The sequence below is a fragment of the Camelus ferus genome, chromosome 35, assembly GCF_009834535.1.
Source record: "Camelus ferus isolate YT-003-E chromosome 35, BCGSAC_Cfer_1.0, whole genome shotgun sequence".
Taxonomy (NCBI): domain Eukaryota; kingdom Metazoa; phylum Chordata; class Mammalia; order Artiodactyla; family Camelidae; genus Camelus; species Camelus ferus.
Genome location: NC_045730.1, coordinates 16,891,517 through 16,906,141, shown reverse-complemented (window position 1 = coordinate 16,906,141; position 14,625 = coordinate 16,891,517). Strand labels below are relative to the sequence as shown.

The following is a 14,625-nucleotide window of genomic DNA, read 5'->3' as shown; positions in this document are numbered from 1 at the left end:
CCTTGAATGGAGAGGTGAGGGGCTGGGTGCGCAGGCACTAAGGGAGCTCGGAAAGTTGAGGACCACAGCTGAGCGTCCAGCACTGAACGGTTGCTCCACATCGCAGAGGGGAGATCGGAGGCCCAGTAAGGTTTGGGAGGGGTGAGGGTTTGTGGGAAGCAAGGAGTGACAGTGATGGGGGCAGTGGGGAGGCACGTGGGCTGAGCCGCAGTGGGTCACAGCTCCCACGCTTACGTCCCCATTGGGTCCCGTGAGCCCTGGCATCCAGCTGCCAGTGCAGGTGGGCACTACATTGGCACAGACAAAATGAAGGCATCTAGACCCGAGGCCACGCCTTCTGGGATGGAATCCTGGCTCTTGCTACTTTAATTAAGAAAAACAAAAGACATGAGCAGGGAGAGTGTGCCTGGGAGATGCCCAGGAAGGAGGAAATGATGTGTTCTTGGCTTCCTCCGGGAGGGCTGTCTGCGAGAAACACTTGGTGGTTTGGCCATGTTGTCGGTGACACTGAAGTCACAGGATCACAACCCACAAGGAGCAGGGAAAAGAACCCAATTCCCCTGGCCCAGTCTGACCCCAACCATGGCCCCCAAGTGACACTTGCTCTCTCCAGCCACCAGCCTCCTCCCTGCCGTCTCTCACAAGGGCAATGCAGGACAGGGCCAGTGCATTCCCTCCATCAGGGTTTGCTAAGCACCTACCAAGCTGAGCTCAATGCAGGGACCATAGCAGTGAGCCCTGCAAGCTCCTTGCCCTCCTAGCTGCTCATTCCCTCGCCCTTGAGACATGACTCACCCTTGTATATGTTTGTCTGTTTCTAATCCTTTTCAGAGCCTAATCCCACCTACCATCTTGAGGCATGTTCTCAGCAGTCAAAATTTACAGATGGGAAAAGGGCACAGCTAGGACAAGAAGCTGGGTTCCCATCTTATAACCACACATTCTTGGAGCCTGGCAGCACCTGCTGGAGGGCTGCATGGTGCGCTGCACGAGGGAATCTAAGGCCAGGGGTCAGGGTGTGTGGGGTGGGGGCGAGGGAAGGGGAGCAGAGGAGCTTCCAGCCTCACAGGAGGCATCCCGCAAGTGTACGCAAGTGTACCTCTGCTGGACCCTGGAGGAAATGTAAGAAGCCAGAGGTCTTGTGCTCATGGTCTGGATGGAGAGAAAGAAGTCACCTTCACAGATAAGACAGGTCCATGACCTGGCCTGGAACTGTGGGTTGGGTTTACCACAACAGATGAGAGCTGGGAGAGGTAGCAGGTGGAATTGTGATGGACAAAGGTGCCGGGGAAGAGTGAGAGGCAGTTGCAGGTGTCCCTGAGGTGGCAGGGCAGCAGGAGAGCAGGATGTGGGTTGGGGCTGGGGGCCTTGGCTCCCAGGCTGGCACCAGGGGCTGTGGGGAGCATGGAAGGCAGAGTGCCCAGATGCCCGCTCCTGTCTCCTCCGGTGGGAGCATCACCACCGCAGGCAGGTGCATCAGAGCTGGGTCTGATACTGGTGTGTGCTACTTGGTATCTTCACGCCCCGCAGGCAGAGCTTGTCCCCACCAACCAAGAAAGGCTTGGACTGGCCTTCAGGACCCCAGGCAGCTGAAGGAGTCTTCCTCCCGGGCTGGAAACCTCCAGGTGACACAGTCACACTTGGAGATGGGGACCCTAGAGTTCCCCCCTCCCTGACCGACCTCTCAGGGGGCTTGATGCTTTTATAAGGGAAGCTTAGAGAGGGGCTCCTAATCCCAAAATGATCAATAGCTAGTGAGGAAACCAAGACGCTGCCACTCATTCTGTCTATACACCTCCAGGGAGCACCTACTATGCACCAAGTGTGGGGTGCGGATACAGAGAAGCCACCACGAGAGTGATCTCTGTCCTCCCCCTGTGGCTCAGCTCTGCTGGGAAGTGAGTGGACATTTCATAGGGGAGGTGACCTGGTGAGGGTCTATTTAGACAGGGAAACAGTGGGCGAGACCAGGCAGCTGTGGTAACCCCCGTGGCCGTGGGGCTGGAGTGCCACCTTCCATTACAGAAGCACACTCATCTGGATGGACCTGGGGGTCTGGAGTTTGGGGATTATCTGGGAGCAGGAGTGAAGGGCCTGGAAGTGGGGTGAAGCTCACTTAGGGTCATGCCATGGGAATGGCAGGGAGGCTGGGAAGAAGTGAGGGGCCACCAGAGGGGCTGCAGAAGAGGCAGTAAGGTTGAGCACACACACGACCCAGAGGTAGGAAGTGGCCCCAGTGGCTGGAGCAGGGTCAGGCAGGACTCCACTGTGAGGGAGTGGGCCACACACATTTAGTGGCCTGGAGGTAGCAACCTTGCTGGGCCAGCACACTTCCCGAGGGCTCTCCAGGCCTCCCATCCAGTCACCCCTGCGCATCCCCACCTCTGTCTGCCATGGAGTGGCATGGATGCTGGAGCTGCTTTGGGAGGACACTGGCATAGCGGTATTAAGACATCTGTGTCCCTAATGAAAAGTTACCCATTCCGGGCAGGGGAGAGACACAAATCATGAAGAATCAATTTAGCTCTGGCTAGCCATCTGCCTGGGCCTCACGTGGGGGGAGCCAGGCCGCCACAAGGAGGGGCCAATCCTCCCCTCCCAGCCCAGCCTTAGGGCTGGACACTTGGCCAGAAGGGGGACCCGGGCTGCCCAAAAGCGAGGACGCTGGACCGAGGGCGGCCTGTCGTCTGGGAGCCCCTCCCACAGCCTGCCAGGGGCAAATGCCCTAAGGTGCAGGCCAGGTCTAGGGGGCAGGCGACGGCCTGTGAACCAGAGAAGGGCAGCCCAATCCGATCGGCACCCCCACCCCGGCCCATCCTTCTCCGCCCCTCCTCGCTGCCCCCCCAACCCCCTCCGCAGCTCTCTTCCCGCGCCCTCCGCCGCCGCGCCGCTCGCACCTGGGCCCGAGCAGGCGGCAGTGGTTGCGCACCGCGCTGGGGCCGCGATCGCAGCTCGGTTGGCATCGAGGCCGGCCGGCCCCCGGTCCTGAGCATCTGTCGCTGGCCCCTTCTGCGGGCCCGGGAGCCGATCGTTGCCCGGAGAGCGCACCAGTTGTCGCGAGCGCCCCGCGGCCTCCGACAAGCTGGCAATTTGTTGCTGTTTGTGGAGTGCTTTTGTCATGCAAATCCCAGAGGCGGCCGCTGGCGCTGCGCTCTGAGGAGGTGGGGTGTTTTTGCCTTTTTTATTCCCTTGGCCTTTGCCGTCACAAATGTTAGTGTTGTTGGGGGAAAAAAAAGAAAAAAAAACACATAAAGGAATATCACTTACTAATTTTACTTGTGCTCAGCATGTGTCGCTCCCCATTGTGCCACCCACCTTCAGAAGATGCCAAGGCTGGGGTGGGAAGTTGCTGGTTAGGAGGTGAAGGAATCTGCAACCCCCCTCCCCAGGCTCAACTGCAAAAACCAGCCTCTGGCAGAAAAACTTCTACCTCCCCACCCCAACCCCACATGCCTCTCCTGGACTTGTCCCCCAGATGAGTGCCTCAGGGACTGTAGAAACTCAGGCTGCTGGCAAAGCCCTCCCTCCACGGGCAGCATGTTCCCCTGGTACCCCTGGCAGCCCAAGTCCAGTCTTGCCCACACTGTCCTGGCCTGGGTGCCAAGAGTGCTGGTTCCTGCAGATCCCAGCCACTCTGTCCATGTCTGGCTGAACAGCCCCTCCTGATGGTGAAAGTTTGACCCCCAAAGGTAATTTACTGTCAGATTCTGATGAAAGCAAGGAGAGAGCTGATTCTCCAAAGGGATTTTTGGTGAATTCTTGGCAAGCCTGATAATCCCTGGAAAGCAAAGATGGTAACATTTATACCCTCTCAGATTTCCACCATTCTGAGTGGCTTTGAGCAAGTCCCAGGCACATCCACCAAGAAGTCTGTGGCCTAGGGCGGGCTTTCCCTGCTAGCTGCCAGGCTAAGTTGGTCACCCCTTGACCAGGAGGTAGTAGGACACCAGGGTCTTCCTGAGAGGAACAGAGCTCTTCCCCAAGCCTCTGTTCTGTTCCCCCAATCCAGGTGTTCATTCAACACATAGTGCCTAGTATCAGTTAGCTTGAGCGGCGTAACAAAATACCACAGACCAGGTGGCTGTAACAACAGAAAGTTATCGTTCACAGTTCAAGAGGCTGAGGAACCCAAGATCAAGATGCTGACAGGGTTGGTTGCCTGGTGAGGGCTCTTTTCCTGGTTGCAGATGTCCATCTTCTCACTGTGCACTCAAATGGCAGAGAGAAAATCAAGCTCTCTGGTGTCTCTTGTTATAAGGGCACTGATCCCATCACAATGGCCCCTCCATCAGGACCACATTGAAACCTGATTACCTCCCCAAAGCCCACCTCTTAATATCACTACAAAGAATGAAGCAGGTGATGGGGCAGAGAGGGAAGGGACAGTCCGAGCTGGAGTGCCAGGGAATCCCCTCTGAGGCAACTTTGGCCTGAGATCTGAAGAGCCCCTGAAACAGGCTCAGCAGCACAGCAGGCTGCTTGTCTTCTGCCTCCTCCCTCTTCCTCACCCCTTTGAACCCACTCTTTCCTTCAAGGATCACCTTCTTCAGAAAGTACTAAAACAGAGACCCTGGCTCCCTCCAAGAGTAGAAGATGCATTGTGTGTGTGTGTGTGTCTATGTACGTGTCTGTGTATACACACATGCATCACTGTAACAGACAAGATGGGTCTGAGCTTGTGAATTGCAGGATGAGTTTTTGCATATTCAGGTCTGGTGCATTGGGGACCAGGAATTCCTGGGAAATGGCCCACTCAGGAGAGCAGCCAGGCAACATTCCATCTGCCTGTGAGCACAAAGGAATTTTCAAAATGCAGAAAACAGCCTACTGTTTTAAGGAAGGCAGACCCCAGCTTGCAGTGGGCTCCCCTCTTTTCCGCTCAGCTCAGCTGGGTTCTTAGGGGCCAGATTCAACAGGACGCGCACCGAGCTCCACTGTGTCTCTCACAGGCTGTGCCTGTGAACAGAAGAATTTCAGCAGCACATCTAGTGGTCGCCCCGTATGCAAAACATAAGCCAAGTGCAAACCCAGGACTTCAAATGAGGATGGTGGAGGGAGGCGCTCTAAGCACTTTCTTCTGTGTCCCAGCTGTGGCCAGGCGGGCAATGTGGGTCTCCGTCCTGTCTGGTGATGGAGCCCCCATGGACTCAGCTCCCAGCATGTTCTTAGGGAAACCTTTTTCTCTTCTACTTCCCCCTTCGCAGTGATGAGCAGAGATGAGCACGTGCAGCCTGATCATTATCACAGAAGTAATCCTTGTTGAAGGGGAGCAGAGAGGCCCCCAGCCCCCAGGGCCCCCCGAATTCGGTTCCTGTGACCCAGATGCAGGCATCATCACTCACTCCTCCCGCTGTTGGCTCCACACACTAAAAGCCGCCCTGGGACCAGTTGTGCCCTGGATCTGGGCTCAGCAGGGAGAATGGTGCAGCTGAGAAGCCTCCCCACTCCCCCAGCCACACCCCGTCTGCTCAGCTCTGCCTCCACCTGAGTCCCCTCCTCCCTCTGCTCCTCATCGGACACTCAGTAAACCAGCTCTCCTCCAGCCCTGACTGTGTGCCTGGCCCTGTGCAGGGCCTGAGGGGGCTCAGGAGGGGAGAACTCACTCCTGGGGCCAGTGTCCATTGGGCTGCAGCTGGGTTCTTCTCCCCAAGTGGGGAATCAGGGCCTTGAGAGGAATAGCCAAGGGAAGCCGAGTTCTGGTGGGAGAGACAGACAGGCCAGCAGATCGCAGCCATGACAGAAACATTCCAGGCCACCCAGACTGAAAGACAGGACCACTGGGACACAGAGTCCACGCTGGCGCACGGGGCCTTGTCAAGTGCATCTTGGACCCAGGACCCGCCCCCACCCCAGTTCAGAGCAAACAGAACAGACGGCCACTGCTGCGGGGCTTCAGAGAAGAGAGAGGGACTCCAGGGTGAATTCCTGCAGGCACAAGTGTGGCGGCTGCTCCTTAAAGAGGGACAATTTCCTGCCAATGTGTTCATGTGTCCTGGTGGTTAAGGGACAGCTCGGGGTCCCTGACCCTACGGCCCTCTTGGGAAAGTAGTGTGAATTCGAGTACAGGGGCCTTTTGCCCAGAAACCTCTCTCTCTGCCTGTTCCTTATGCTTTTGTCTCTGGCCACCGATGGCTATGACTGGGGGCCCTCTCCCCAGGTCATCCATTCCCTGCCCTCTCCTCCTGGTATCCCCTGTCTGGTGGCAGCCCGTCCAGCCAGACGAGACCAGACATGACTGAGGCAGGCCGCCAGTGCATTCTAGGCTGCCGTGACAGCTGACAAGGCTACAAGGACAGGGACCACAGGGAGGACGGTGGCCCACTCCCTCCAGCGGCTGCCCCTCTGCTCCATTCCATTAGGATTGATCAGGCTGGGTCAGGGGTCTGCCGGGCCTGCACCGGGCACCTGGAAATTTCACAATGACTGACGGCAGTACCGCCACGGGCACCTACCCCCTCCACCCGCCCTCACTTCCACCTCGTTCCTCTCCATTAGTCTGCGTCCAGCTCCCTCCCACACGGGGATCTGTTCTGACTCTTTCCTTCTTTCCTTCCTTCCTTCCTTCTGTACTCTGGCCTCATCCCCCACCCCTGGCTGAACCTTGCTCCCCAGCAACTTTGCCAGACCCCGGCACACTACAGATTCCCTCAACTCACCCAGCAGCGGGATTGTCCCAGCCAACCAGCCTTGACTCAGCCAGGCCCTGGACGCCCAGCAGATGAAAAGAGAGAAGAAACCCCAGCAAGTCCCCCTCCAGAAAGAGTTGTCCTCCAGGTGGGGCTGGAAGACCTGCCTGCACCAAACTGTTAGAAAATCAAGCTAAGTCTGGGATGGCCAAGAGATGGTGTGAGTGACAGGGCTGGGAGGAGGGCCAGCTTTCTCATCCTCCGGGCTCCAGGGACCAGCAGGGTGTCATGGAGTGAAGAAGACAAAGAATCAAGTGGAGAAACTGCCACTCATCTCTGGGCACCTCCATAAATGGCACTGTGGGCTCCCAAAGGCCACACCCACGGACACAGTGCCCCCAGCATCCACTGAGGGGCAGGCAGAGGGTACCCTGGGGCATTGGCTGGGGGAGAGGTGCTGGTTCCTCTTCCCGGGAATGGGGAAGGCTCGAAGTCCTGCATCATGTGCAAAAGTGAGCACCAACCCCCCAAACACTCCATGGGCCCACCCGGAAGGATCTAGGGAGCATGAGGGAGCATGAGAGACCCAGACCATTTCCGGACAGTGTCCTCTGCAAGGCAGCCACGTGAGACTCTGACAAGTGTGGGGTGTGTTTGGGACCAGCGTGGATTCCCTGCGCCTGGCCCGGGGGACAGATTGGGCAGTGGGTGGGGCCAAGTGCTTTGCTGGTGCCCTTGAGGCTATGTGTGTAAATACGGCGGAGCAGGTGTGTGCGGGTGAGAGTTTGTGTGTGACGGTGTATGCGTGGGTATGGATGTGACTGTGCAGCTGTGGGGGATGGGTTCATGGGAGGTGACCAAACTGAGCAGAATTGGGGAGTAAGTCATCTGCTCCCCACTTCCTCCTGCCCTCCTCCTCCCCTGGGTACCCAGAGGTCTGCCCACAGTGAGCAAATCACAGCCCAGCCCCCCTCCCACGCACACTTTTGATCAATTTGGTGCTTTCTTGTCAAGAAGACAAGCTATTTGCTTCCTGAGGATCAGATGGTGATGGATAAAATATAGGGAATAATTAAATTAGCAGTGTAATGGTGCTGCAAACCTCAATTAAAAAAATATTTCCATTGTCATAAAGTTGAGCCATTAATTTGAGGGGCCCTGCATTCCTGTGGCCCTGCCCTGCTCGGCAGCTCGCCTGTTTGGCCGCCTGTGGGTGGGGGTTCCCATCAGGGAGTGGGGCTGGGCAGCTTGAGAGAGGTTTGAAGCCTGCCTCCCACCTCCCACATGCACCCTCTTCTGTCCCTGTCACGTCTGAGCACCTGGATCCATCCCTGCATTTCAGGTGTGTCTCCAGTTCTCAACCTTGTTGACTGACCCCTCTCTCCCTCCATATCTCTTCTCACTTTAAACTGGCCATCAGGAACTTGGCAGGTCAGCTTCCACACTGTTGCATGCACACAGGACCCCAGGCCTTGTCACGAGGGGCTGACTCTGCCCCAGGTGGAGAACCAGTTGCCAAGATGCCTCAGGAGCATCAGGCAACAGGCTTGAAAGGGTGTGTGGCCAGAGGAGAGGAGCCTGGCCACAGGACAGCTGGAGAGGAAACCTGCAGGGTCACATGGGGGCACTGCTGGTACTTGGGGAGGGAGGGCAGGAAGAGAGGAGCCCAGGGAGGAGGGTGGGGGAGGAGGAAGCAGAGAGAAAGGAGGAGAAAGGAAAATCAGAGCTGCCAGAGTCAGAACAGGGGTCAGAGGCCAGCAGGTGGCCCGTTCCGGGAGGGGGACGGTATTCCCCACCCCCATCTCTGTGCACAGCTTCTGGCACCATTAAGATCAAGCCTGACATGTGTGCTAAGGAGTGGACCCCTCATCCCCACCTTCCTTTTCCCCTTAAAGCCCCCTCTCCCACCTCAGATGGTCCCCCACCTCCACCTGCTCCAAACATCTGCCCCAGGAAAGCACTTATCTAACTGCCCATAACCCCCAGGGGTTGTTGCATTAAGGCAGGGACAAGCGCAGTGGTATAGAGAATGTCATCATCTGATGGGAAAGAGGAGGATCTGGGGAGTGGGCTGTGCTCGGCTGTAGAAGTCCGTGCCCCTCCCTGCCCAGGGCTCCCTGCCTGGGCCTTGGCTTGCAAGGGGATTTGGGGTGGCAGGCACAGATCTACTGGGATTAGAGCTGGAAGGAGCACAGGGCTGGGATGGAAAGCAGAACATGCTGATAATCTGCTGCACAAATGAGATCCAGCCCACAGGGAGCTGCCAAGGAACAAGAAGAACCCAGCGGTGTGGCCAGCCCTGGACCATTCCACCAGCCTCTGGAGGCCAGAAAAGGCCCAATCCAGTGTCCTCCAGTTTCTAATGAGTCTCTGGTCTGTCCAGAGAGATTTAACAGGAGCAACTGGATCCATCCCATGGGGTGGAGATGCAGCTAGGACCTGGTTCAGACTTAGGTCCGGCACTCAGGAGGCTATAGGATCCTGAGCATCCAGGATTGAGCATGAGCCTCTGGGTGACAAGGGGGGACTTGGAGGTTAAGGAAGCAGTCGACTGGCTGTGGTTCTGGGCTTCCAGGGCTCAGACCACAGAGGCAGAGGCCAGCCAGTGCCCAGGGGCGGGTTCTGAGGGCCCCTGACCCACCGCTGGCCGACGGAGCAGGGCTTGGTCCAGATGTGTGGGTTCAGCTTCCCTGAGAGGCTCAGCTGGCCCCAGATCTCCTGGCTGCTGGCAAAGTGGAGATTAGTAGGAGGACAAGAAAGGAGGAGTGGCCCCCAGCTTTCTGCTGAAGGGTCTTGGGCACAAATAACGCCCAGCACAAGGGACCAGAGGAACTTCTGTTACTGATCCAAAACTTGAGTCTGCTCACCCATGCACAGTAAAGCCGATCTACTGACACTGGGTTGTGGTGAAGGAAAGTGCACGTTTATTATTGCAACAGGGAGTCTGGGACAGCTCATGTTCAAAATACCCAAATTCCCCTATGGGTTTCATCAAAGCATTTTTAAAGACCAGGTGAGGGAGGGAGTCGCAGGGTGTGTAGTCATCTCGTGCACAGTGCTCTGATTGGTTGATGGTGAGGTAACAAGGTGGTGTCACAAGGGTTAATGATATCAACCCTTCAACTCCAGGTCTAGGGGCTATGGGGTCCTGGTCGTTAATTTCTTCCATTTGCCGAGCACGTTTTAGCATCTGTAAAACAATTCAGGAAATGTACTTCAGAGAGAATATACAGCAGATGATACGGGGGAGAGGTCTGTCCCTGGAATGCCCCACAGGGTCCTGCTTGGTTACACTTGGGGTCATCTCTGTCCCTAAGCTGCTAGAATCTCAAAGCAAAAGCCACACATCCCCACGTGAGGGCCCAGGGGTTGCAGAGCCCCAGCTGCAGCAGGGGGAGCCCTGGGCACCCCGTCTTTCTGATGTCACCACTTAAACTGAGAGCTGAGAAAGCCCCAGAACCAGATGAGAGGCACGTTTTTCATTTTCTTCTCCTGGTGGTTTCTTCTTCAGGTCACTGCAAGAGTGTGCAGACTTAGTCTATCGGAGGCAATAAAACATTTTTGTCGCAAAGAGAATTCACCGAACCCAACTCTGTACACACCCTGAAGTGTGAGAGCAGAGTGAAGGGGAGTGGGCATGCCGTCAATGGTTTCTTCTTTGAAACCCTAGAGGGGAAACGATTTAGGAAAAGAGAAACTATTTAGGACCATAACAGTTAAAGATTTTTGAGAAAGGGACTGAATTGCACCTAGGTGGTTTTTTCTTTATAGGTTTGTTTTGTAAGACTTTCCAATCTCCTGTTTAATGGAGCCATGTTCAAGTTAATTTAATTCAATCAAAAGTTCTATTTTGACTTTTTCTAAGGATAATTAGTGGGAAAGCATGTGTTCTTTCTTGGTTAATGTCTCCAGATCTGCACTGTCTCCAGATCAGGACAGCTCAGTTATCCATGCTGATTCTGCCTCACCCATCCCTCTTTTGACCTTCCGGTCCTCCCTCTCCTCCCCAGGCTTACCTCTCTGCATCTCTTCTTGGCCTTCCTCCATCTTTCCCTAGGACCCTGCAGCTCCAGCTCAGCTCCCAAATGAGGCCGGCACGCTCAGCTCTCACCCACTCTGCCCCAGAACTGCTTCTCTAGTCATAAAACACTCACCACTTTCTTGATATGTTCCACACTGCCTGCAGGTGAAGGGAAGGTATTCAAGGCTGATGGTCTAGCCCAGGAGGTAGTGGTCCAGCCCATTGACTCCTACTCTTCTTCTGGGAAACTCTCCCACCAGCCACATCACTTCTCATCCCTCCCCTGTCATCACCTCTATCCCTTTGCGCATTCTGACTTCTCATTCTGCAGAGGGCCCCTCCCTTCCCAGGGACAAACTCTTGTTTTCTCCCTACTTGCCTCACGTTGGTGTTACCTCCTCTGTGAAGGCTTCCCCTTCCTTGAACTGATTTCTTTCTCTACATTTCCGGGAACACTTGGTTTACTTCAACACACATCCCATGATACTGTCATCCTCTTGGTCTATTTGTCAGTCCTACCACAGCAGACACCCTTTCGGGGATAGGAATGGATATGCTAGGAGTGTAAGAGCAGGTAAATTAAACTTGTGGAGGCTGCTGTCCAGTGGACTCGGTGGCCCGACCCCGGCTGCCGGTTGGGCCCGCGGCCCCTCCCCACCCAGCTGCTGTGTGGAGGTATTCGGGGGGCCCGGGTGGATCCCTGCGTGGCTCGAGGTCAGTGGGCATGTGGGGGGCTGGATGCCTTTGTGGTGGTTTGAGCGGGACGGGCTGCAATCGGGCTCGCCTCTTCCCTGGGGAGCGGGACGCGCCTGGTGGTGTGAGCGTGGCCGCACAGAAATCAGGGCAGAGGTGTGAACGCCGAGGAGGGAAACACGCGAGGATACCCCCCAGTTCGGATGCACTAGGAGGTTCAGTTCCCTGTTGACGAAACCCCAGTAATGGGTATTGGAGGCTGCAGCCCTGGTTTACGGGGCTTTTTATACCCACCAGGAACTTGCGCGGCTTTTATGTGGACGCCAAAGAACTCAGTGCTGAACGTGTTTGTGAGTGCCCTGAAAAACTAGAACTTTCAATGTATTCTAGAACTTAAAGGTGTTTTCCAGCACTGTGCCTCTCTGCATAGATGATGGATTCATTTCCCCCCAACTTTTCTTCCACTATCGTTTAGGGTGAGCTAGTGTAAAGGTTTTGTGGTGGTCGTGAAATGTTTAATCTTACAAATGAATTCTTCTTCTACGTTCCTGGTGACAATCAGAATTGTTACCAGGGGTTTGCAGTTCCCAATTTTTCTTATTCTCAAAAGATAGCGTTTCTGTCTAGAGTTGTCTTGAATCCTCACGATGGTACTTAGACTAGGTGAAAAGGGTGGGAACAGCGGACAAATCCCCCCCCAGTAGGTAGTCAAGAGGCACCTCTTCTGAATGTAGTCAGCATAATGAGGTTAACTTTACACAAAACATTCTGAAGTCTTTTTTTTTAATTTTTTTATTGAGGTGTAGTCAGTTTACAATGTTGTGTTAATTTCTGGTGTACAGCACAGTTCTTCAGTCATACATGAATATACATATATTCCCTTTTGTGTTCTTTTTTCACTGTAAGCTACCACAAGTTATTGAATGTATTTCCCTGTGCTATACAGTATAAACTTGTTTATCTATTTTATATATGTTTTTTAAATGGAAGGGATTTAAAGGGTCTTTTCGATTCACCACTCCCCTGCCCCTAAATCACCACTCCAAGCAACCTCTCCCCCAATTTTTTTTTGGAAAATATCGTTACACTTTCTTAATCTAGAATTATGCATCCTCTGTAGGCAGGGGCATTGATGGAAATCGTGCTGCAGGGTGTCTGACATCAAGTCCGGGTGTGAGTTGGGGAGGGTGAGGAAAGGCTATTGTAAGAATGGCTTTGTTCTCTCTTCACTGGAAATTACCCCAAAACAAAAGGTTTATCACCACTACCAAGTCAGGCTTGCATTTACTGATAGATTTTTGTTTGGTACTCCCAGTTTACTCCATCCCTCACTTTTTTTCAGTGAATCTGAAGCCCAGAAAGATGGAAACCTCACTGAAATCATGTAGCTAGGTGGCTGGGGCAGAGGACCCTTGATCTTTTCTGGTGCTTATCATAGCATTAGCCGTAAAGCCAAATTTATTGCAGATTTCTAGACATCAGTTTGTGTTAACATTTTAAACGCAGTAATGGCACACTGTGTACAGGTATTTGAGCATGAAATCTTACAGCACAGTCACTGAGGTTGTGAGGTTGATGATGAGTGTGTCTGATTTTCTTCCGGCATGGTTTATGGATTATGTAAATTGAACACTCTGTATATTGCCATTCTTGGCTTTAAAAACAAAACAGGAAATGACTATTACAAAAATCAATGTACTGGCTATTTTATTATAACTTTTGGGTTTAATTACCTTAATAATAATACATTGCAGCTTGAGCAAAGTTGAAGTTAAAATCTCATGCAGCTTTCTGAAGTGGGACAAGTAGGCCATATGCTATATGAGTGTGTAACTGGAGGGTTACATCTCAGTTAGATTTCAGTTCTTACTGTTCAATTAGGATCAAAGGGGAAAGTTACTTTTTAACAAAACCACAAGATTATTTTAAAATATATATAAGATGTATTTCTTACAATAATGAATATTTCCTTAAGATCTGTGTTTTATTAAAACAGCAATTCTATGTAGAATACAATGGAAAAGTCAGAAATACTAGTTTGACCTTTGCATTTATATGTAATCTTATGAAAACTTACAGACAGGATATGTTTTGTTCAGGTAGCCTAGTAAAAACTGACGTCAGTTAAACATAGTAGGGTAGAGGCCCATGAGAAAATCCAAGAAGATCAATGCACCAAAATAGTTCTTTAATGGTTAACTTTTTCTTAAAGACATGTAAATGGTTTCTTATCATGTGAATTTTTAGTCTTATAAAATTGCCAGTTGAAGGATGGGGATATAGAAGTCTTAAGTTTTTCCTCTTTTTTGTTAATTTTTTGTTTGTGTTTGTTTTGTTTTAATTGAGTAGGTATTTCATTAGTAAAGAATTCTATTTTCTTATTGTAGCTTGGTGTGTGCCTTGCCTAGTTTCAATTGATACTCTTCAGGAATTATGTAGAAAAGAAAAGCTCACATGTAAATCGATTGGAATTACCAAAAGGAATCTAAACAATTATGAGGTGGAATACTCGTGTGACTACAAGGTAGTAAAGGATATAGAATATTATCTTGTAAAATGGAAAGGATGGCCAGATTCTACAGATACTTGGGAAACTTTTCAAAATCTCAAGTGCCAATTACTACTTCAGCAATTCTCTAATGACAAGCTTAATTATTTATCTCAGGTACAGAAAGGCAAAGCAGTAACTCTAAAAGAAAATCACAGTTCTTTGCAACCTGCCATTATGTTTTCATTGATAACCTCGATACCCGTCTTCCCCGAATAGCATTATTTTCCACGAGAACCATATATGCTGGAGAAGAGCTCACTTCTGATTATCAAATGAAAGATTCTATTGACCACAGCCCAGCCAAAAAGAGGGTCAGAACTGTGTGCAAATGTGGGAGCTGTGACTTGCAGAGGTTACCTCAACTGAATTTTCAGGAAATAGAGCTGATGATGATTGTAGCTTTTTTTTTTCTTCTAATGTTAACATTAAAAAAAAAAATATTGGGGACTCTCTTCATATTACCAAGATTATGCACTGTGTTAATTTACAATTCATGTTTCAAGCTATTGGCCAAATGCATTACTGATACTTCTGAAGAGAGGAACACAGGGTCACATAGACTAACTCAAAATACCCAGTGGCCAAATTTATTTTGAATTATAATTGTCACAGGATCAAAGATGTAATTGTAACATTCTTTTTAAAAAAGTCAGTGTTTTACAGTCTAGTTATTTGACCTGTCTATTCTGTATGTTAAAAATGTAAAACCAGAGGGCAAAGGGAAAATGTCTATT

At 52.0% G+C, this 14,625-nt stretch overlaps 1 pseudogene; it reads left to right on the top strand.

Moving 5' to 3' along the window:
- LOC116661444 overlaps nt 1-14,257 on the top strand; it is a 109,284-nt pseudogene extending 95,027 nt beyond the window's left edge.
- Nucleotides 14,258-14,625: the final 368 nt, after the last annotated feature.